General features: G+C 41.3%; 3 non-coding genes across 3 annotated transcripts; 1 reads left to right on the top strand and 2 right to left on the bottom strand.

The window, feature by feature from the left end:
* The first annotated feature begins 9,654 nt into the window (after nt 1-9,654).
* On the top strand, nt 9,655-9,768 carry LOC140310775 (U5 spliceosomal RNA). Its single transcript, XR_011916814.1, has one exon. It is a non-coding gene; the product is annotated as a U5 spliceosomal RNA (small nuclear RNA).
* Nucleotides 9,769-13,014: 3,246 nt separating this feature from the next.
* On the bottom strand, nt 13,015-13,198 carry LOC140310386 (U2 spliceosomal RNA). The gene has a single exon (XR_011916462.1). It is a non-coding gene; the product is annotated as a U2 spliceosomal RNA (small nuclear RNA).
* Nucleotides 13,199-13,506: 308 nt separating this feature from the next.
* LOC140310596 (U5 spliceosomal RNA) lies at nt 13,507-13,620 on the bottom strand. The gene has a single exon (XR_011916650.1). It is a non-coding gene; the product is annotated as a U5 spliceosomal RNA (small nuclear RNA).
* Between the last annotated feature and the right edge of the window lie 6,389 nt (nt 13,621-20,009).

The following is a 20,009-nucleotide window of genomic DNA, read 5'->3' as shown; positions in this document are numbered from 1 at the left end:
AGCCGTTTTAACATAGTTTGAGTGAAGGAATTGATTTTATAGATAAAATCCCAAATCATGCAGAACTCCTCAAAAGGGGCGTATGGCTTAATCACAAGTGTGGCTCTTTCTCATTCAGGGTAGTATGAGGAAGTTTATGCTTGAAATATATGTAGAAATGGGTACATATGAAGGACAAAGCAGTGTTAACTTAGTTTGAGTGAAGGAATTCATTTTATACATAAAATCCCAAATCATGCAGAACGTATGAAAAGAAGCTTATTCTCGGATTCCTGATCCTTCAGTTTTGCTCTTTCTTCTACTGCAAAATACAATGTTGTTCTTTGTTGAAGTCGATCTAGACATTGATAAATATGAAGGAAAAAGCAGTTTTAACTTGGTTTGAGTGAATGAATTCATTTTATACATAAAATCCGAAATCGTGCAGAACTCATGAAAATAAGCTTATTCTCGGATTCCTAAAACTTTTGATTTGCTCTTTCTTTTATTGCAAAGTACAACGTTGTTTTTTTGTTTAAATCTATCGAGACATTGATAAATATGAAGGTAAAAGCCGTTTTAACATAGTTTGAGTGAAGGAATTAATTTTATACATAAAATCCCAAATCATGCAGAACGTATGAAAAGAAGCTTATTCTCGGATTCCTGATCCTTCAGTTTTGCTCTTTCTTCTACTGCAAAATACAATGTTGTTCTTTGTTGAAGTCGATCTAGACATTGATAAATATGAAGGAAAAAGCAGTTTTAACTTGGTTTGAGTGAATGAATTCATTTTATACATAAAATCCGAAATCGTGCAGAACTCATGAAAATAAGCTTATTCTCGGATTCCTAAAACTTTTGATTTGCTCTTTCTTTTATTGCAAAGTACAACGTTGTTTTTTTGTTTAAATCTATCGAGACATTGATAAATATGAAGGTAAAAGCCGTTTTAACATAGTTTGAGTGAAGGAATTAATTTTATAGATAAAATCCCAAATCATGCAGAACTCCTCAAAAGGGGCGTATGGCTTAATCACAAGTGTGGTTCTTTCTCATTCAGGGTAGTATGAGGAAGTTTATTCTTGAAATATATGTAGAAATGGGTACATATGAAGGACAAAGCAGTGTTAACTTAGTTTGAGTGAAGGAATTCATTTTATACATAAAATCCCAAATCATGCAGAACGTATGAAAAGAAGCTTATTCTCGGATTCCTGATCCTTCAGTTTTGCTCTTTCTTCTACTGCAAAATACAATGTTGTTCTTTGTTGAAGTCGATCTAGACATTGATAAATATGAAGGAAAAAGCAGTTTTAACTTGGTTTGAGTGAATGAATTCATTTTATACATAAAATCCGAAATCGTGCAGAACTCATGAAAATAAGCTTATTCTCGGATTCCTAAAACTTTTGATTTGCTCTTTCTTTTATTGCAAAGTACAACGTTGTTTTTTTTGTTTAAATCTATCGAGACATTGATAAATATGAAGGTAAAAGCCGTTTTAACATAGTTTGAGTGAAGGAATTAATTTTATAGATAAAATCCCAAACCATGCAGAACTCCTCAAAAGGGGCGTATGGCTTAATCACAAGTGTGGCTCTTTCTCATTCAGGGTAGTATGAGGAAGTTTATGCTTGAAATATATGTAGAAATGGGTACATATGAAGGACAAAGCAGTGTTAACTTAGTTTGCGTGAAGGAATTCATTTTATACATAAAATCCGAAATCGTGCAGAACTCATGAAAATAAGCTTATTCTCGGATTCCTAAAACTTTTGATTTGCACTTTCTTTTACTGCAAAGTACAACGTTGTTTTTTGTTGAAATCTATCTAGACATTGATAAATACCAGCCGAAACTCTGCTGCCGCTTTTGATAATTTATGGTTGGGCATTCTTACCTTTTCTTACCCGCTTTTTACAAATTATGATCTTACATTCACACCTACTTGCAGTCGAACACCTTCTCATCCACTTATGATCATGTGCGGTTGGGCTTTCGCACCTTTTCTTACCCATTTTTCAGTAATTCAGACCTTCTTGCAGCCGAAAACCTCCGCTCCTCTTTTGATCATACATTGTCGGGCATTCACACCTTGTCTTACCCGCTTTTTACAAACTTTAGTCGGACATTCAAACCTTCTTGCAGCTGAACCACCTCCGCTCCCTGTTTTGATCATATATGGTCTGGCAATAGTACCTTTTCTTACCCGTTTGTGAGTAATTATGGCTGGACATTCACACCTACTTGCAGCCGAACACAACCTCTCCCGCTTTTGATGATATATGGTCCGGCATTCTTACCTTTTCTAACAAATTTTTCAGCAATTATGGTCGGACATTCACACCTACTCACAGACGAACACCTCCGCTCCCACATTTGATAGTGTATAGTCGGGCATTCTCACCCTTTCTCAACAGCTTTTTGCAAATTATGATCTGATATTCACACCTACTTGCAGTCGAACAGCTCTGCTCCCGCTTTTGATTATGTTTGGTTGGACATTCGAACATTTTCTTAACTGCTTTTTACAAACTTTGGTCGGACGTTCACACCTTCTTGCAGCCGAACACCTCCGCTTCCGCTTTTGATGGTATATAGTCGGGCATTCGAGCCTTTTCTTACCCGCCTATTACTTACTATGGTTGGACATTCAAACCTTCTTGTAGCCGAACACATCCGCTCCTGCTTTTGATGATGTATGATTTGGCATTCGCACCTTTTCTTACCCATTTTTCAGTAATTTTTGGTCGGACATTCAGACCTTCTTGCACCTGAACACCTCTGCTCCCGTTTTTGATGGTGTATAGTCGGGCTTTCGAGCCTTTTCTTCCCCGATTTTACAAATTGTGGTTGGACATTCAGACCTTGCAGCCGAAAACCTCCGCTCCCTCTTTTGATCATACATTGTCGGGAATTCGCCCCTTGTCTTACACGGTTTTTACAAACTTTAGTCAGACATTCACACCTTGCAGCTGAACCACCTCCATTCCCTGTTTTGATCATGTGTGGTCTGGAAATACTACCTTTTCTTCCCCCGTTTGTGAGTAATTATGGCTGGACATTCACACCTACTTGCAGCCGAAAAACCACCTCTCCCGCTTTTGATGATGTATTGTCCGGCATTCTAGTCTTTTCTATCACATTTTTCAGCAATTATGATCTGACATTCACACCTACTTGCAGTCGAACAGCTCTGCTCCCGCTTTTGATTATGTTCGGTTGGATATTCAAACCTTTTCTTAACTGCTTTTTACAAACTTTGGTCGGACGTTCACACCTTCTTGCAGCCGAACACCCCCGCTTCCGCTTTTGATGGTATATATTCGTGTATTCGAACCTTCTCTTACCCGCTTTTTACAAACCATGGTTGGACTTTCATACCTTCTTGTAGCTGAACAACTCCACTCCTGCTTTTGATGATTTATGGTTGGACATTCGCATCTTTTCCTACCCATTTTTCAGTAATTATGGGTGGATATTCACATCTTCTTGCAGCTGAACACCTCCTCTCCCGCTAATGATCATGTAAGGTTTGATATTCGAAAATTTTCTTTCATGTTTTAAAGCAATTATTAATGGACATTCACACCTACTTGCAGCCGAATACCACCTCTCCCGCTTTTGATGATGTATGGACCGGCATTCTTACCTTTTCTAACACATTTTTCAGCAATTATGGTTGGAGAATCACACCTACTCACAGCCGAACAACTCCGCTACCGCATTTGATGGTGTATAGTCGGGATTTCTCACCCTTTCTCATCAGCTTTTTGCAAATTATGATCTGACATTCACACCTACTTCCAGTCGAACAGCTCTGCTCCCGCTTTTGATTATGTTTGGTTAGATATTCGAACCTTTTCTTAACTGCTTTTTTACAAACTTTGGTCGGACATTCACACCTTCTTGCAGCCGAACACCTCCGCTTCTGCTTTTGATGGTGTATATTCGGGCATACGAACCTTTTCTTACCCGCTTTTTACAAACCAAGGTCGGACTTTCACACCTTCTCTTAGCTGAACAACTCCGCTCCCTCTTTTGATTGTGTACAGTCGGGTAATTTAACCTTTTCTTACCCGCTTTTTACCATCTATGGTCGGACATTCACACCGTCTTACAGCGGAACACCTCCGCTCCCTCTTTTGATGATGTATGGTTAGGCATTCGCACCTTTTCTTACCCATTTTTCAGTAATTATGGGTAGACATTCACACCTTCTTGCAGCTGAACACCTCCTCTCCCGCTTATGATCATGTGCAGTTTGATATTCGAAAATTTTCTTTCATGTTTTCTAGCAATTATTGATGGACCTTCAGACCGTCTTGCAGCTGAACACCTCCGCTCCCACTTTTGATGGTGTATAGTCGGGCTTTCGAGCCTTTTCTTCCACGGTTTTTACAAATTATGGTTGGACATTCAGACCTTCTTGCAGCCGAAAACTTCCACTCCCTCTTTTGATCATACATTGTCGGGCATTCGCACCTTTTCTTACCCGCTTTTTACAAACCATGGTCGGACTTTCACACCTTTTAGTAGCCGAACAACTCCGCTCCCGCTATTGATTGTGTACAGTCGGGTATTTTAACCTTTTCTTACCCACTTTTTACCAACTATGGTTGGACATTCACACCTTCTTACAGCAGAACACCTCCGCTCCCTGTTTTGATTATGTATGGTTTGACATTCGCACCTTCTCTCACCCGCCTTTTACTATGGTCGGCCATTCACAGCTTCCTCTCCACCATACTTGTATGGTGGGATATTCACACCCACTTGCATCCGAAGACCTCCGCCCCCACTTTTGTTGATATTTAGTCGGTCATTCGCACCTTACCCGCTTTTGGCAAACTATGGCCTTCTTGCAGCCAAACACCTCTGATCTCGCTTTTGATGATGTAAGGTTGGGCATTCAGACCTTGCTTCACCTGCTTTTCACCAAATATAGTCGGACATTCACACCCACTTGCATCCGAAGACCTCCGCCCCAAATTTTGTTGATATTTAGTCGGACATTCGCACCTTACCCGCTTTTGGCAAACTATGGCCTTCTTGCAGCCAAACACCTCTGATCTCGCTTTTGATGATGTAAGGTTGGGCATTCAGACCTTGCTTCACCTGCTTTTCACCAAATATAGTCGGACATTCACACCTTCTTGCAGCCGAACACTTCCGCTCCACCTTTTAGTGTTCTATCACACCTTTTTTTCACCGCATTTTATACATTATGGTCAGAAATTTTCAACCACTCTCATCCGAAGACCTCTCCTCCCGCTTTCTTTAATATATTTGAACTTTAGTCGGACATTCAAACCTTCTTGCAGCTGAACCACCTCCGCTCCCTGTTTTGATCATATATGGTCTGGCAATACTACCTTTTCTTACCCGTTTGTGAGTAATTATGGCTGGACATTCACACCTACTTGCAGCCGAACACAACCTCTCTCGCTTTTGATGATGTATGGACCGGCATTCTTACCTTTTCTAACACATTTTTCAGCAATTATGGTCCGAGATTCACACCTACTCACAGCCGAACAACTCCGCTCCCGCATTTGATGGTGTATAGTCGGGCATTCTCACCCTTTCTCATCAGCTTTTTGCAATTTATGATCTGACATTCACACCTACTTGCAGTCGAACAGCTCTGCTCCCGCTTTTGATTATGTATGGTTGGATATTCGAACCTTTTCTTAACTGCTTTTTACAAACTTTGGTTGGACGTTCACACCTTCTTGTAGCCGAACACATGCACTCCTGCTTTTTATGATGTATGGTTGGGCATTCGCACCTTTTTTTTACCCATTTTTCAGGTATTATGGGTGGACATTCACACCTTCTTGCAGCTGAACACCTCCTCTCCCACTTATGATCATGTGTGGTTTGATTTTCGAAAATTTTCTTTCATGTTTTCTAGCAATTATTGATGGACATTTAGACCTACTTGCAGCTGAACACCACCTCTCCCGATTTTGATTATGTATGGACCGGCATTTTTACCTTTTCTAACACATTTTTCAGCAATTATGGTCGGAGATTCACACCTACTCACAGCCGAACAACTCCGCTACCGCATTTGATGGTGTATAGTCGGGCATTCTCACCCTTTCTCATCAGCTTTTTGCAAATTATGATCTGACATTCACACCTACTTCCAGTCGAACAGCTCTGCTCCCGCTTTTGATTATGTTTGGTTAGATATTCGAACCTTTTCTTAACTGCTTTTTACAAACTTTGGTCGGACGTTCACAATATCTTGCAGCCGAACACCTCCGCTTCCGCTTTTGATGGTGTATATTCGGGCATACGAACCTTTTCTTACCCGCTTTTTACAAACCAAGGTCGGACTTTCACACCTTCTCTTAGCTGAACAACTCCGCTCCCTCTTTTGATTGTGTACAGTCGGGTAATTTTTACCATCTATGGTCGGACATTCACACCGTCTTACAGCGGAACACCTCCGCTCCCTCTTTTGATGATGTATGGTTAGGCATTCGCACCTTTTCTTACCCATTTTTCAGTAATTATGGGTAGACATTCACACCTTCTTGCAGCTGAACACCTCCTCTCCCGCTTATGATCATGTGCAGTTTGATATTCGAAAATTTTCTTTCATGTTTTCTAGCAATTATTGATGGACATTCAGACCGTCTTGCAGCTGAACACCTCCGCTCCCACTTTTGATGGTGTATAGTCGGGCTTTCGAGCCTTTTCTTCCCCGGTTTTTACAAATTATGGTTGGACATTCAGACCTTCTTGCAGCCGAAAACCTCCACTCCCTCTTTTGATCATACATTGTCGGGCATTCGCACCTTTTCTTACCCGCTTTTTACAAACCATGGTCGGACTTTCACACCTTTTAGTAGCCGAACAACTCCGCTCCCGCTATTGATTGTGTACAGTCGGGTATTTTAACCTTTTCTTACCCGCTTTTTACCAACTATGGTTGGACATTCACACCTTCTTACAGCAGAACACCTCCGCTCCCTGTTTTGATTATGTATGGTTTGACATTCGCACCTTCTCTCACCCGCCTTTTACTATGGTCGGCCATTCACAGCTTCCTCTCCACCATACTTGTATGGTGGGATATTCACACCCACTTGCATCCGAAGACCTCCGCCCCCACTTTTGTTGATATTTAGTCGGTCATTCGCACCTTACCCGCTTTTGGCAAACTATGGCCTTCTTGAAGCCAAACACCTCTGATCTCGCTTTTGATGATGTAAGGTTGGGCATTCAGACCTTGCTTCACCTGCTTTTCACCAAATATAGTCGGACATTCACACCTTCTTGCAGCCGAACACTTCCGCTTTTAGTGTTCTATGAGGCATTCACATATTTTTTTTCACCGTATTTTATAGATTATGGTTGGAAATTCTCACCCACTCTCATCCGAAGACCTCTCCTCCCGCTTTTGTTAATATATAGTCGGGCATTCGAACCTTTTCTTACCCGCTTTTTACAAATTATGGTCAAACATTCACACCTACTTGCAGCTGAATACTTCCGCTCCACCTTTTAGGTATGCATGGTTGGCATTTGCACCTCTTTTTATACTGATTGCTGAAGATTAAGTTGTTCTTTCTCAAACTACAAATTTTTTTTAATTGTTGAAACTTGATTTGAAGTGGATAAATAAGGAGGACAAACAGTTTTAAGTCAGGCTGATAGAAGGAATTAATTTTATAGCAAAATCTGTATTTCGTCATATGTCGAGAGATGCTTATTGCTGGAGAAGTTCTTTCTCATTCTACAAAGTACAACGTTGTTTATCGTTGAAACTTGATTAAACATGAATAAATATGAAGGACAAAGCAGTCTTAACTTGGTTTGAGTTAATGAATTCGTTTTATAGGAGAATCCGAATTCGTGCATAACTCATAAAATAGAGCTTATTTTCGGATTCCTGAAGAATGAGTCTGGTTCTTTCTCATAATACAAAGTTTGTTGTTTATTGTTGAAACTTCATCAGAAGTGAAGAAATAAATGAATGCCTATCAACAAATGTGGGATCTAAACTCTAGTGCTTCCTCTAAAATAATTTCCTTTCTCAATTTAGAAATGTGTGTGTGTAAGTCACAACACCCGTGACACCAAAACGGCTTTCTTTTCTCTACACTCTGCACTATGAGCACACACACCAAATCAGAAAGGCTTTTTTCTCTCTTTTCTACATTATGGACTGTGGGGACACAAAACCGCTCTCTCTTTTTTTTTTTATCGTGTGCCAGGGCGTTGTCTCACGTATTAGATTGTGCTTAAGATATGAATGGGTTTATCAGTCACATCAGAATCCATACATACTGATCCTCCCGTAATAAAATGGTCGGATCTTATCAAACACACTTTGTTTCTTGTGACAATCAAGTCAGCGAAACAGCGTATACACGTCAAGACACTGAATCAAGTTTGCCACAAGAACTCATAAGTTTGGCAGTATTGCTCTGCCGTCAGCAATCATACATCCATTTTATTTTCGTGAGACATGTGCAGGCACCTGTTCATCTACTGTTCTATCACTATGAATTAGTTTATCTATTATCAATAAGGATACTTCTACAACTACTCTATCAAAGTATGTCCGGACTTCTTACGTTGTCAGTTGCTATATATGAATAAGTGGGTAGCTACTGACAAGCATTAAGCATGTCACACAGCCCAAACATATAACATTTCAGGACACACCACACAGTTAACAACCACAGTGAAGCGTGTCAAAGCCCAAACATGTAACATTCAACAGGACACTTACACAACACATTCAAATCAAACAGTCAGACAACATACAAGAACATATACCCCAGCCGGCATTGCTCCCTGCCTATTTTCGTACAGCACACTATGTGTGCGCACACCTTTATTCACAAACTCTTCAACTTATACTCTTTTACCGAAGCTGCTACAGCTCGATTGGCCGAATACCCTTTGATCCTATTTCGGTGAATTTGACATCTGCCTTACATATAACAGATTAGCGGTTTAGCAGTTTTAATTTAGTTTGAGTGAAGGAATTCATTTTATAGCAAAATCCGAAATCGTGAAGAACTCATGAAAGTAAGCTTATTCTCGGATTCCTGAAACTTTAGATTTGCTCTTTCTTTTACTGCAAAGTACAACGTTGTTTTTTTTGTTTAAATCTTTCTAGACATGGTAAATATTAAGGACAAAGCAGTTTTCACATAGTTTGAGTGAAGGAATTCATTTTATAGATAAAATCCCAAGAGTCTGCAGAGAAAAGAGAGTGAATGCGAAGTAGACTTTAACACGGCTATGGGAGCGAGCCGAGTGTGGGCTAACCGGGAGAATTGCTTGAAAGAAACGCGACACCGAATGAGCGATCAGAACAAAGCCTCAATACGGGATTCTCGTGGTGTTTTTGTTGCTGCCTTGTCTTTTGCACAGAGTAAAAGACAAGGCAGCCATCGAATAGGGCCCGATTGTTCCTAGTTGGTCAGCCGAGGAGCAAGGGGGGGGGGGAGCAAGCGTCTCAACCAAGCAAAACTCCGAATGAGCGGTCAGAACAAAGCCTCAATACGGTGTTCCCGTGGTGTTTTTGTTGCTGCCTTGTCGATTGCACAGGGGCAAGCGTTTCAACCAAGCAACGCTCACCATGGGGAAGGTGGCTATGGCAACTAGCCTGATGCCCTGCTCCCGCAGTGACGGATAATCGTACTCTGGTTTCTCTTCAAAACATACAAGTCTTTCGCCTTTTACTAAAGATTTCTGTGGAGAGCAGCACTAATGAGTTGTTTCTATTTTTGGCAGGCTTTACCTTTGCGGGTGAAGCCCTTTCTGTCTGTGCAAAAGAAATCTTCTTACTGTGCAGAGTGACTTCTCTGAGTAGAGTCGCCTTACTTGTTGCGACTGTGCCGATGTTCGAAGCTGGAGTGCAAAGTTGTTGCTTGAATGGTGCTTGCTGGAGCGTGCGGGAGTGCAAAGTTATACCATTTAAAAGGGCTGAAGAGTGCTCAGTGCAGCGGGTGGGCGACACTCTGGCCACCTTGAAAACCGAGGTTACATCCACTACCAGGGGCAGCCCAAGTTCTGCCGCAAGTGTGGTGAGCATGGGCACCTGGTTGAGGCTTGTACCAAGGTGTTATGTGGGAAGAGCAGAGAAATTGGGCAAACTTTTGGAGAGTGTCCAAATGGCAGGAAATGTAATCTCTTTGAAGAATTAAATCACCTCTTCAGAGATTGCCCTAAATCTTTTGCCAACAAATTAAAGACGGTAAAGCCACAGTCAAGCCAACAAAGAGAAGGACCAAAGGTGGCAGTTGGTGAACAAAGTGAAGAGGTTGACCCAATAAATTCAAACTTCCCGCCAAAAGCTTGGATTGGAAGTGAGGAGCAAAAAGGGGAGGGGCCTGTAGAGGCCTCACCACTCAGTGTTGAAGTCTGTGAGAATTCACAGGCAGAGGGTGGAGCTACGCTAAATGAGGAGGAAGAGCAGACAGGTGAGTCTAGTGAAGATACTCACCTCCCCGAAGGTCAACAGCCGAAGAGGACGGCATCTGAGCCTCTGATTCCCCAGTGGTATCAGAGAAGAGGGGAAGGGTTAGGTCCCTTTCAGACAGTTCTTCAGTGGAAGAACCTAGAGTCTTCCCCTCCGACTCACCAAATGAGGTCTCCTTTTTAACTTCAGCTCTGCAATCAACCCCCAGGGACTCAAAGTTAAATGCAACATTGCGTCAGAGGCCAACCCCGAGAGTCCGAAAAGGAAATATAGATCACCCTACTCACTTTTCACCTAAAGAAATGAAGGAAAAGCTAGTTTCTCAAGAAATAACCTGTGTGTAATTTGTTTTGATAACTTAGAAAAACGAAAATGACATACCTACTTTCCTTTATGCTTTTAATGGTTCTCACCTTCTCAACACTAAATGTGAGAAGTGTGAAATCAAAGACAAGAGCCCAGAGTATTTTATCCTTCTTAGACTCCATAAAATCAGATGGGTTTTTAATACAAGAATGTGGACTACCTTTTTTAAAAAACCATAGACAATGGGAGGAAATGTGGCCCCATTTATCGATATGGAGTGGCTCAAATCAAAATAAAAATGATGGTGTGGCCATTCTAATTAAAAATCCGCATGTTCTGGTGAAAGGTAGCACAGTGGTGAGAGACGGACGGGCACTTTTAGCACACTTGAATTTTATGGGGCAAGACTATAACCTCTTAAATATTTATGGTTTCAATGGAAAAAATGAAAGGTATGACCTTTTAGAAGACATACAGCTTTACATGCTAGGGCAAGTACCTTTAGTTGTAGGAGGGGATTTTAACTGTATCTTGAGCAGGAAAGATAGAAAAAGAGCAGGGGTAGATTTTAAAGTGGATAAGACTTCGATTTTACTTCAGGGCATATGCAGGGATTTTAAGCTTACTGACTGTTTTAAAACCATGCATCCCAGAGAGGAGGGCTTCACCTGGTTTAGTCATGATGGCACCAGAGCCTCTCGCATTGATTATTTCTTTACTAGAGATTGCCCACCCACTGATGTTAGATTAACCCCTGTTTTCTTTTCAGACCACCTTATGCTCTCCTGCACCCTTTCACCCCCTTCTGGTGTGACGGTAGGAAGTGGTCTGTGGAAACTCAACTGTTCCCTGTTGGAGGATGAAATCATAGTTAGTCAGTACAGGGAATGTTATAAAGAGTGGCAGACCCTTCAAGACCTCTACGAAACACATGCACAATGGTGGGAAATGGTGAAGGAAACGACCCAGACTTTTTTTAAACAGCAAGGTAAACGTAAAAAAAGGAAAGAGAATAGATGTATGATGGGACTACATAAACGCTTACAGCGCTACTTTAAACTAAATCAGTGTGGCATAGACTTTAAAGAAGAAATCAAAGATGTCAAAAAGGAAATGTCAGTTTTAGCAGAAATAAAGAGTAAAGGAATTTTTGTAAGAGGCAGGGAGCAGGAAATTGAGGAAGGTGTAAAAGAAAGAAAGTTATAAATAAAAAGGAGTGTATTCAAAATCTAAAAAGAGAAGATGGGTTTTTAACAAAATCCACACAAGAGATGATTGAAACTGTACATACCTTTTATAGTAACATGTACAAAGAGAAACCAGTGCACTTGGAAACATCGGCAGAAATCTTAAAATTCGTTGACAAAACCGTAAAAGAGAATGCACACTTGACACAGAATTTTACTGCTTTAGAGTTAAAAAAATGCCTAACAGGTTTTAAGAGAAGTCGAGCTCCGGGTTTAGACAGGCTTCCTGCAGAATTCTATCTGACCTATTGGGACCTTTTATCATCAGACATTTTAGATGTTTTTAAAGATTTTGAAAAACTCGACCGACTGCCTGACAGTTTTAGAGTGGGAATAGTGACTCTACTTTATAAAAAAAAATGATAAGACTGACCTAAAGAATTGGAGGCCCATCACACTTTTAAACTTTGACTGTAAACTTTTTAGCAAGGTTTTAGCGACACGGATGTCCTCTGTTTTAGAGGAGGTAATTCACCCAGACCAAGCTTGTGCCATCTCAGGGAGACAACTCACCGACAGCCTCGTACTGATTCGAGACATCATTGATTACGCTAGAGACAGAAACACCCGGCTTGTCATCTTAAATTTAGACTTTGAAAAAGCATTTGATCGGGTCTCGCATCAATATCTCTTTCAGGTGTTGCAGCCATCGAAAAGGGCCCGATTGTTCCTACTTGGTGAGCTTTGCTTGGTTGAGACGCTTGCCCCCCCCCCCCTGCTCCTCGGCTGACCAAGTAGAAACAATCTATTCGATGGCTGCCTTGTCTTTTACTCTGTGCAAAAGACAAGGCAGCCACAAACACCACGGGAACACCGTATTGAGGCTTTGTTCTGACCACTCATTCGGTGTCGCGTTTCTTTCAAGCAATTCTCCCGGTTAGCCCGCACTCGGCTCGCTCCCAGAGCCGTGTTAAAGTCCACTTCGCATTCACTCTCTTTTCTCAGCAGATTAAAAGAAAGTTTCATCTTGGGCTCCCTGAAACTTCCATCCTGCACCGCTGTTTGCTTTTTCACAAGAGCAGAGGAGAGCGCACCGTTCCCAGCGGCACTGCAGTACTGGGTCGAGGCTTGGAGTGAACGGAGCAAGCTTCTTTTTCAACTCCTATTCTTAAAAATCCATTTAATATGTTGTCCTCGTATAGAGGACATATTAAACTGATAAGAACAGATACTACACTTGATCTTAGCCAAAAGGCCGAGAAGCGATAACTGTCCACTGTTTCAGGTCCGAGGGCCCTTGCTGGCACAATGCGCACTTGTAGCAGTGTTCTTTTTATGGCCATAGGTGGCCAGAGTGTCACGTTGCACCTCCGCCCACCCGCTGCACTGAGCACTCTTCAGCCCTTTTAAATGGTATAACTTTGCACTCCCGCATGCTCCAGCAAGCACCATTCAAGCAACAACTTTGCACTCCAGCTTCGAACATCGGCACAGTCGCAACAAGTAAGGCGACTCTACTCAGAGAAGTCACTCTGCAAAGTAGCAAGATTTCTTTTGCACAGACAGAAAGGGCTTCACCCGCAAAGGTAAAGCCTGCCAATAATAGAAACAACTCATTAGTGCTGCTCTCCACGGAAGTCTTTAGTAAAAGGCGAAAGACTTGTATGTTATGAAGAGAAACCAGAGTACGATTATCCGTCACTGCGGGAGCAGGGCATCAGGCTAGTTGGTATAGCCACCTTCCCCATGGTGAGCTTTGCTTGGTTGAGACGCTTGCCCCCCCCCCCCCCCCCCCCCCCCCCTTGCTCCTCGGCTGACCAAGTAGGAACAATCGGGCCCTATTCGATGGCTGCCTTGTCTTTTACTCTATGCAAAAGACAAGGCAGCAACAAAAACACCACGAGAATCCCGTATTGAGGCTTTGTTCTGACCGCTCATTCGGTGTCGCGTTTCTTTCAAGCAATTCTCCCAGTTAGCCGACACTCGGCTCGCTCCCATAGCCGTGTTAAAGTCTACTTCGCATTCACTCTCTTTTCTCTGCAGACTCTTGGGATTTTATCTATAAAATGAATTCCTTCACTCAAACTATGTTAAAACTGCTTTGTCGTTCATATTTACCATGTCTAGAAAGATTTAAACAAAAAAAACAACGTTGTACTTTGCAGTAAAAGAAAGAGCAAATCTAAAGTTTCAGGAATCCGAGAATAAGCTTACTTTCATGAGTGCTTCACGATTTCGGATTTTGCTATAAAATGAATTCCTTCACTCAAACTAAATTAAAACTGCTAAACCGCTAATCTGTTACATGTAAGGCAGATGTCAAATTCACCGAAATGGGATCTAAGGGTATTCGGCCAATCGAGCTGTAGCAGCTTCGGTAAAAGAGTATAAGTTGAAGAGTTTGTGAATAAAGGTGTGCGCACACATAGTGAGCTGTAGGAAAATAGGCAGGGAGCAATGCCGGCTGGGGTATATGTTCTTGTATGTTGTCTGACTGTTTGATTTGAATGTGTTGTGTAAGTGTCCTGTTGAATGTTTGGGCTTTGACACTTCACTGTGGTTGTTAACTGTGTGGTGTGTCCTGAAATGTTATATGTTTGGGCTGTGTGACATGCTTAATGCTTGTCAGTAGCTACCCACTTATTCATATATAGCAACTGACAACATAAGAAGTCTGGACATACTTTGATAGTAGTTGTAGAAGTATCCTTATTGATAATAGATAAACTAATTCATAGTGATAGAACAGTAGATGAACAGGTGCCTGCACGTCTCACGAAAATAAAATGGGTGTATGATTGCTGACGGCAGAGCAATACTGCCAAACTTATGGGTTCTTGTGGCAAACTTGATTCAGTGTCTTGACGTGTATACGCTGTTTCGCTGACTTGATTGTCACAAGAAACAAAGTGTGTTTGATAAGATCCGACCATTTTATTACGGGAGGATCAGTATGTATGGATTCTGATGTGACTGATAAACCCATTCGTATCTTAAGCATAATCTAATACGTGAGACAACGCCCTGGCACACAATCAAAAAAAAAAAGAGAGAGCGGTTTTGTGTCCCCACAGTCCATAATGTAGAAAAGAGAGAAAAAAGCCTTTCTGATTTGGTGTGTGTGCTCATAGTGCAGAGTGTAGAGAAAAGAAAGCCGTTTTGGTGTCACGGGTGTTGTGACTTACACACACACATTTCTGAATTGAGAAAATAAATTATTTTAGAGGAAGCAGTAGAGTTTAGATCCCACATTTGTTGATAGGCATTCATTTATTTCTTCACTTCTGATGAAGTTTCAACAATAAACAACAAACTTTGTATTATGAGAAAGAACCAGACTCATTCTTCAGGAATCCGAAAATAAGCACGAATTCGGATTCTCCTATAAAACTAATTAATTAACTCAAACCAAGTTAAGACTGCTTTGTCCTTCATATTTATTCATGTCTAATCAAGTTTCAACGATAAACAACGTTGTACTTTGTAGAATGAGAAAGAACTTCTTCAGCAATAAGCATCTCTCGACATATGACGAAATACAGATTTTGCTATAAAATTAATTTCTTCTATCAGCGTGACTTAAAACTGTTTGTCCTCCTTATTTATCCACTTCAAATCAAGTTTCAACAATTAAAAAAAAATTGTAGTTTGAGAAAGAACAACTTAATCTTCAGCAATCAGTATAAAAAGAGGGTAACAAAAGGTGCAAATGCCAACCATACATCACTAAAAGGTGGAGCGGAAGTATTCAGCTGCAAGTAGGTGTGAATGTTCGACCATAATTTGTAAAAAGTGGGTAAGAAAAGGTTCGAATGCCCGACTAAATATTAACAAAAGCGGGAGGAGAGGTCTTCGGATGAGAGTGGGTGAGAATTTCCTACCATACAAGTATGGTGGAGAGGAAGCTGTGATTGGCCGACAATAGTAAAAAGCAGGTGAGAAAAGGTGCGAATGTCAAAACATACATGATCAAAACAGGGAGCGGAGGTGTTTGGCTGCGACAAGGTGTGAATGTCCACCCATAATTAATGAAAAACGGGCAACAAGTAGGTTCGAATGCCCAACCATACATCATCAAAAGCAGGAGTGGATGTGTTCGGCTTCAAGAAGGTATGAATGTCCATCAATAATTGCTATAAAACATGAAAGAAAATTTTCGAATATCAAACCGCACATAATCATAAGCGGGAGAGGAGGTGTTCCGCTGCAAGAAGGTGTGAATATCCACCCATAATTACTGAAAAATGGGTAAGAAAAGGTGCGAATGCCCAACCATACATCATCAAAAGCAGGAGTGGATGTGTTCGGCTACAAGAAGGTTTGAATGTCCGACCATAGTTTGTAAAAAGCGGGTAAGAACAGGTTTGTATGCTAGACTGTAAACAATCAAAAGAGGGAGCGGAGTTGTTCAGCTACAAGAAGGTGTGAAAGTCCGACCATGGTTTGTAAAAAGCGGGTAAGAACAGGTTCGTATGCCCGAATATACACCATCAAATGCGGGAGCGGAGGTGTTCGGCTGTGAGTAGGTGTGAATCTCCAACCATAATTGCTGAAAAATGTGTTAGAAAAGGTAAGAATGCCGGTCCATACATCATCAAAAGTGGGAGAGGTGGTGTTCGGCTGCAAGTAGGTGTGAATGTCCAGCCATAATTACTCACAAATGGGTAAGAAAAGGTAGTATTGCCAGACCATACATGATCAAAACAGGGAGCGGAGGTGGTTAAGCTGCAAGAAGGTGTTAATGTCCGACTAAAGTTTGTAAAAAGCGGGTAAGAAAAGGTGCGAATACCCGACAATGTATGATCAAAAGAGGGAGCGGAGGTTTTCGGCTGAAAGAAGGTCTGAATGTCCAACCATAATTTGTAAAAACCGGGGAAGAAAAGGCTCGAAAGCCCGACTATACACCATCAAAAGCTGGAGCGGAGGTGTTCAGCTGCAAGAAGGTCTGAATGTCCATCAATAATTGCTAGAAAACATGAAAGAGAATTTTCGAATATCAAACCGCACATGATAATAAGCGGGGGAGGAGGTGTTCAGCTGCAAGAAGGTGTGAATGTCCACCCATAATTACTGAAAAATGGGTAAGAAAAGGTGCGAATTCCCAACCATACATCATCAAATGCACGAGTGGATGTGTTCGGCTACAAGAAGGTTTGAATGTCCGACCATAGTTTGTAAAAAGCGGGTAAGAAAAGGTTCGAATGCCCAAACATACACCATCAAAAGAGGGAGCGGAGGTGTTCCGCTGTAAGAAGGTGTGAATGTCCGACCATAGTTGGTAAAAAGCGGGTAAGAAAAGGTTAAAATACCCGACTGTACACAATCAATAGCGGGAGCGGAGTTGTTCGGCTACTAAAAGGTGTGAAAGTCCGACCATGGTTTGTAAAAAGCGGGTAAGAAAAGGTTCGTATGCCCGAATATACACTATCAAAACCGGAAGCGTAGGTGTTCGGCTGCAAGAAGGTGTGAATGTCCGACCAAAGTTTGTGAAAAAGCAGTTAAGAAAAGGTTCGAATATCTAACCAAACATAATCAAAAGCGGGAGCAGAGCTGTTCGACTGCAAGTAGGTGTGAATGTCAGAGAATAATTTGCAAAAAGCTGATGAGAAAGGGTGAGAAATCCCGACTATACACCATCAAATGCGGTAGCGGAGTTGTTCGGCTGTGAGTAGGTGTGATTCTCCAACCATAATTGCTGAAAAATGTGTTAGAAAAGGTAAGAATGCCGGTCCATACATCATCAAAAGCGGGAGAGGTGGTGTTCGGCTGCAAGTAGGTGTGAATGTCCATTAATAATTGCTTTAAAACATGAAAGAAAATTTTCGAATATCAAACCTTACATGATCATTAGCGGGAGAGGAGGTGTTCAGCTGCAAGAAGGTGTGAATATCCACCCATAATTACTGAAAAATGGGTAGGAAAAGATGCGAATGTCCAACCATAAATCATCAAAAGCAGGAGTGGAGTTGTTCAGCTACAAGAAGGTATGAAAGTCCAACCATGGTTTGTAAAAAGCGGGTAAGAGAAGGTTCGAATACCCGAATATATACCATCAAAAGTGGAAGCGGAGGTGTTCGGCTGCAAGAAGGTGTGAACGTCCGACCAAAGTTTGTAAAAAGCAGTTAAGAAAAGGTTTGAATATCCAACCGAACATAATCAAAAGCGGGAGCAGAGCTGTTCGACTGCAAGTAGGTGTGAATGTCAGATCATAATTGCTGAAAAATGTGATAGAAAAGACTAGAATGCCGGACAATACATCATCAAAAGCGGGAGAGGTGGTTTTTAGGCTGCAAGTAGGTGTGAATGTCCAGCCATAATTACTCACAAACGGGGGAAGAAAGGGTAGTGTTTCCAGACCACACATGATCAAAACAGGGAATGGAGGATGTTCAGCTGCAAGGTGTGAATGTCTGACTAAAGTTTGTAAAAACCGTGTAAGACAAGGGGCGAATGCCCGACAATGTATGATCAAAAGAGGGAGCGGAGGTTTTCGGCTGCAAGGTCTGAATGTCCAACCACAATTTGTAAAAATCGGGGAAGAAAAGGCTCGAAAGCCCGACTATACACCATCAAAAGCGGGAGGAGGTGTTCAGCTGCAAGAAGGTGTGAATGTCCACCAATAATTACTGAAAAATGGGTAAGAAAAGGTGCGAATGCCAAATCATACATCATCAAAAGCAGGAGCGGATGTGTTCGGCTACAAGAAGGTTTGAATGTCCAACCATAGTAAGTAATAGGCGGGTAAGAAAAGGCTCGAATGCCCGACTATATACCATCAAAAGCGGAAGCGGAGGTGTTCGGCTGCAAGACGGTGTGAACGTCCGACCAAAGTTTGTAAAAAGCAGTAAAGAAAATGTTCGAATATCCAACCAAACATAATCAAAAGCGGGAGAAGAGCTGTTCGACTGCAAGTAGGTGTGAATATCAGATCATAATTTGCAAAAAGCTGTTGAGAAAGGGTGAGAATGCCCGACTATACACTATCAAATGTGGGAGCGGAGGTGTTCGTCTGTGAGTAGGTGTGAATGTCCGACCATAATTGCTGAAAAATGTGTTAGAAAAGGTAAGAATGCCGGACCATATATCATCAAAAGCGGGAGAGGTTGTGTTCGGCTGCAAGTAGGTGTGAATGTCCAGCCATAATTACTCACAAACGGGTAAGAAAAGGTACTATTGCCAGACCATATATGATTAAAACAGGGAGTGGAGGTGGTTCAGCTGCAAGAAGGTTTGAATGTCCGACTAAAGTTTGTAAAAAGCGGGTAAGACAAGGTGTGAATGCCCGACAATGTATGATCAAAAGAGGAGCGGAGGTTTTCGGCTGCAAGAAGGTCTGAATGTCCACCCATAATTACTGAAAAATGGGTAAGAAAAGGTGCGAAAGCCCAACCGCACATGATCATAAGTGGATGAGAAGGTGTTCGACTGCAAGTAGGTGTGAATGTAAGATCATAATTTGTAAAAAGCGGGTAAGAAAAGGTAAGAATGCCCAACCATAAATTATCAAAAGCGGCAGCAGAGTTTCGGCTGGTATTTATCAATGTCTAGATAGATTTCAACAAAGAACAACGTTGTACTTTGCAGTAAAAGAAAGTGCAAATCAAAAGTTTTAGGAATCCGAGAATAAGCTTATTTTCATGAGTTCTGCACGATTTCGGATTTTATGTATAAAATGAATTCCTTCACGCAAACTAAGTTGACACTGCTTTGTCCTTCATATGTACCCATTTCTACATATATTTCAAGCATAAACTTCCTCATACTACCCTGAATGAGAAAGAGCCACACTTGTGATTAAGCCATACGCCCCTTTTGAGGAGTTCTGCATGGTTTGGGATTTTATCTATAAAATTAATTCCTTCACTCAAACTAAGTTAAAACGGCTTTTACCTTCATATTTATCAATGTCTCGATAGATTTAAACAAAAAAAACAACGTTGTACTTTGCAATAAAAGAAAGAGCAAATCAAAAGTTTTAGGAATCCGAGAATAAGTTTATTTTCATGAGTTCTGCACGATTTCGGATTTTATGTATAAAATGAATTCATTCACTCAAACCAAGTTAAAACTGCTTTTTC

The sequence above is a fragment of the Leuresthes tenuis genome, unplaced genomic scaffold, assembly GCF_036924035.1.
Source record: "Leuresthes tenuis unplaced genomic scaffold, fLeuTen1.0.hap1 SCAF_6, whole genome shotgun sequence".
NCBI lineage: Eukaryota > Metazoa > Chordata > Actinopteri > Atheriniformes > Atherinopsidae > Leuresthes > Leuresthes tenuis.
The sequence above is the reverse complement of the archived record's forward strand: the minus strand, read 5'-3'. Positions and strand labels throughout refer to the sequence as shown.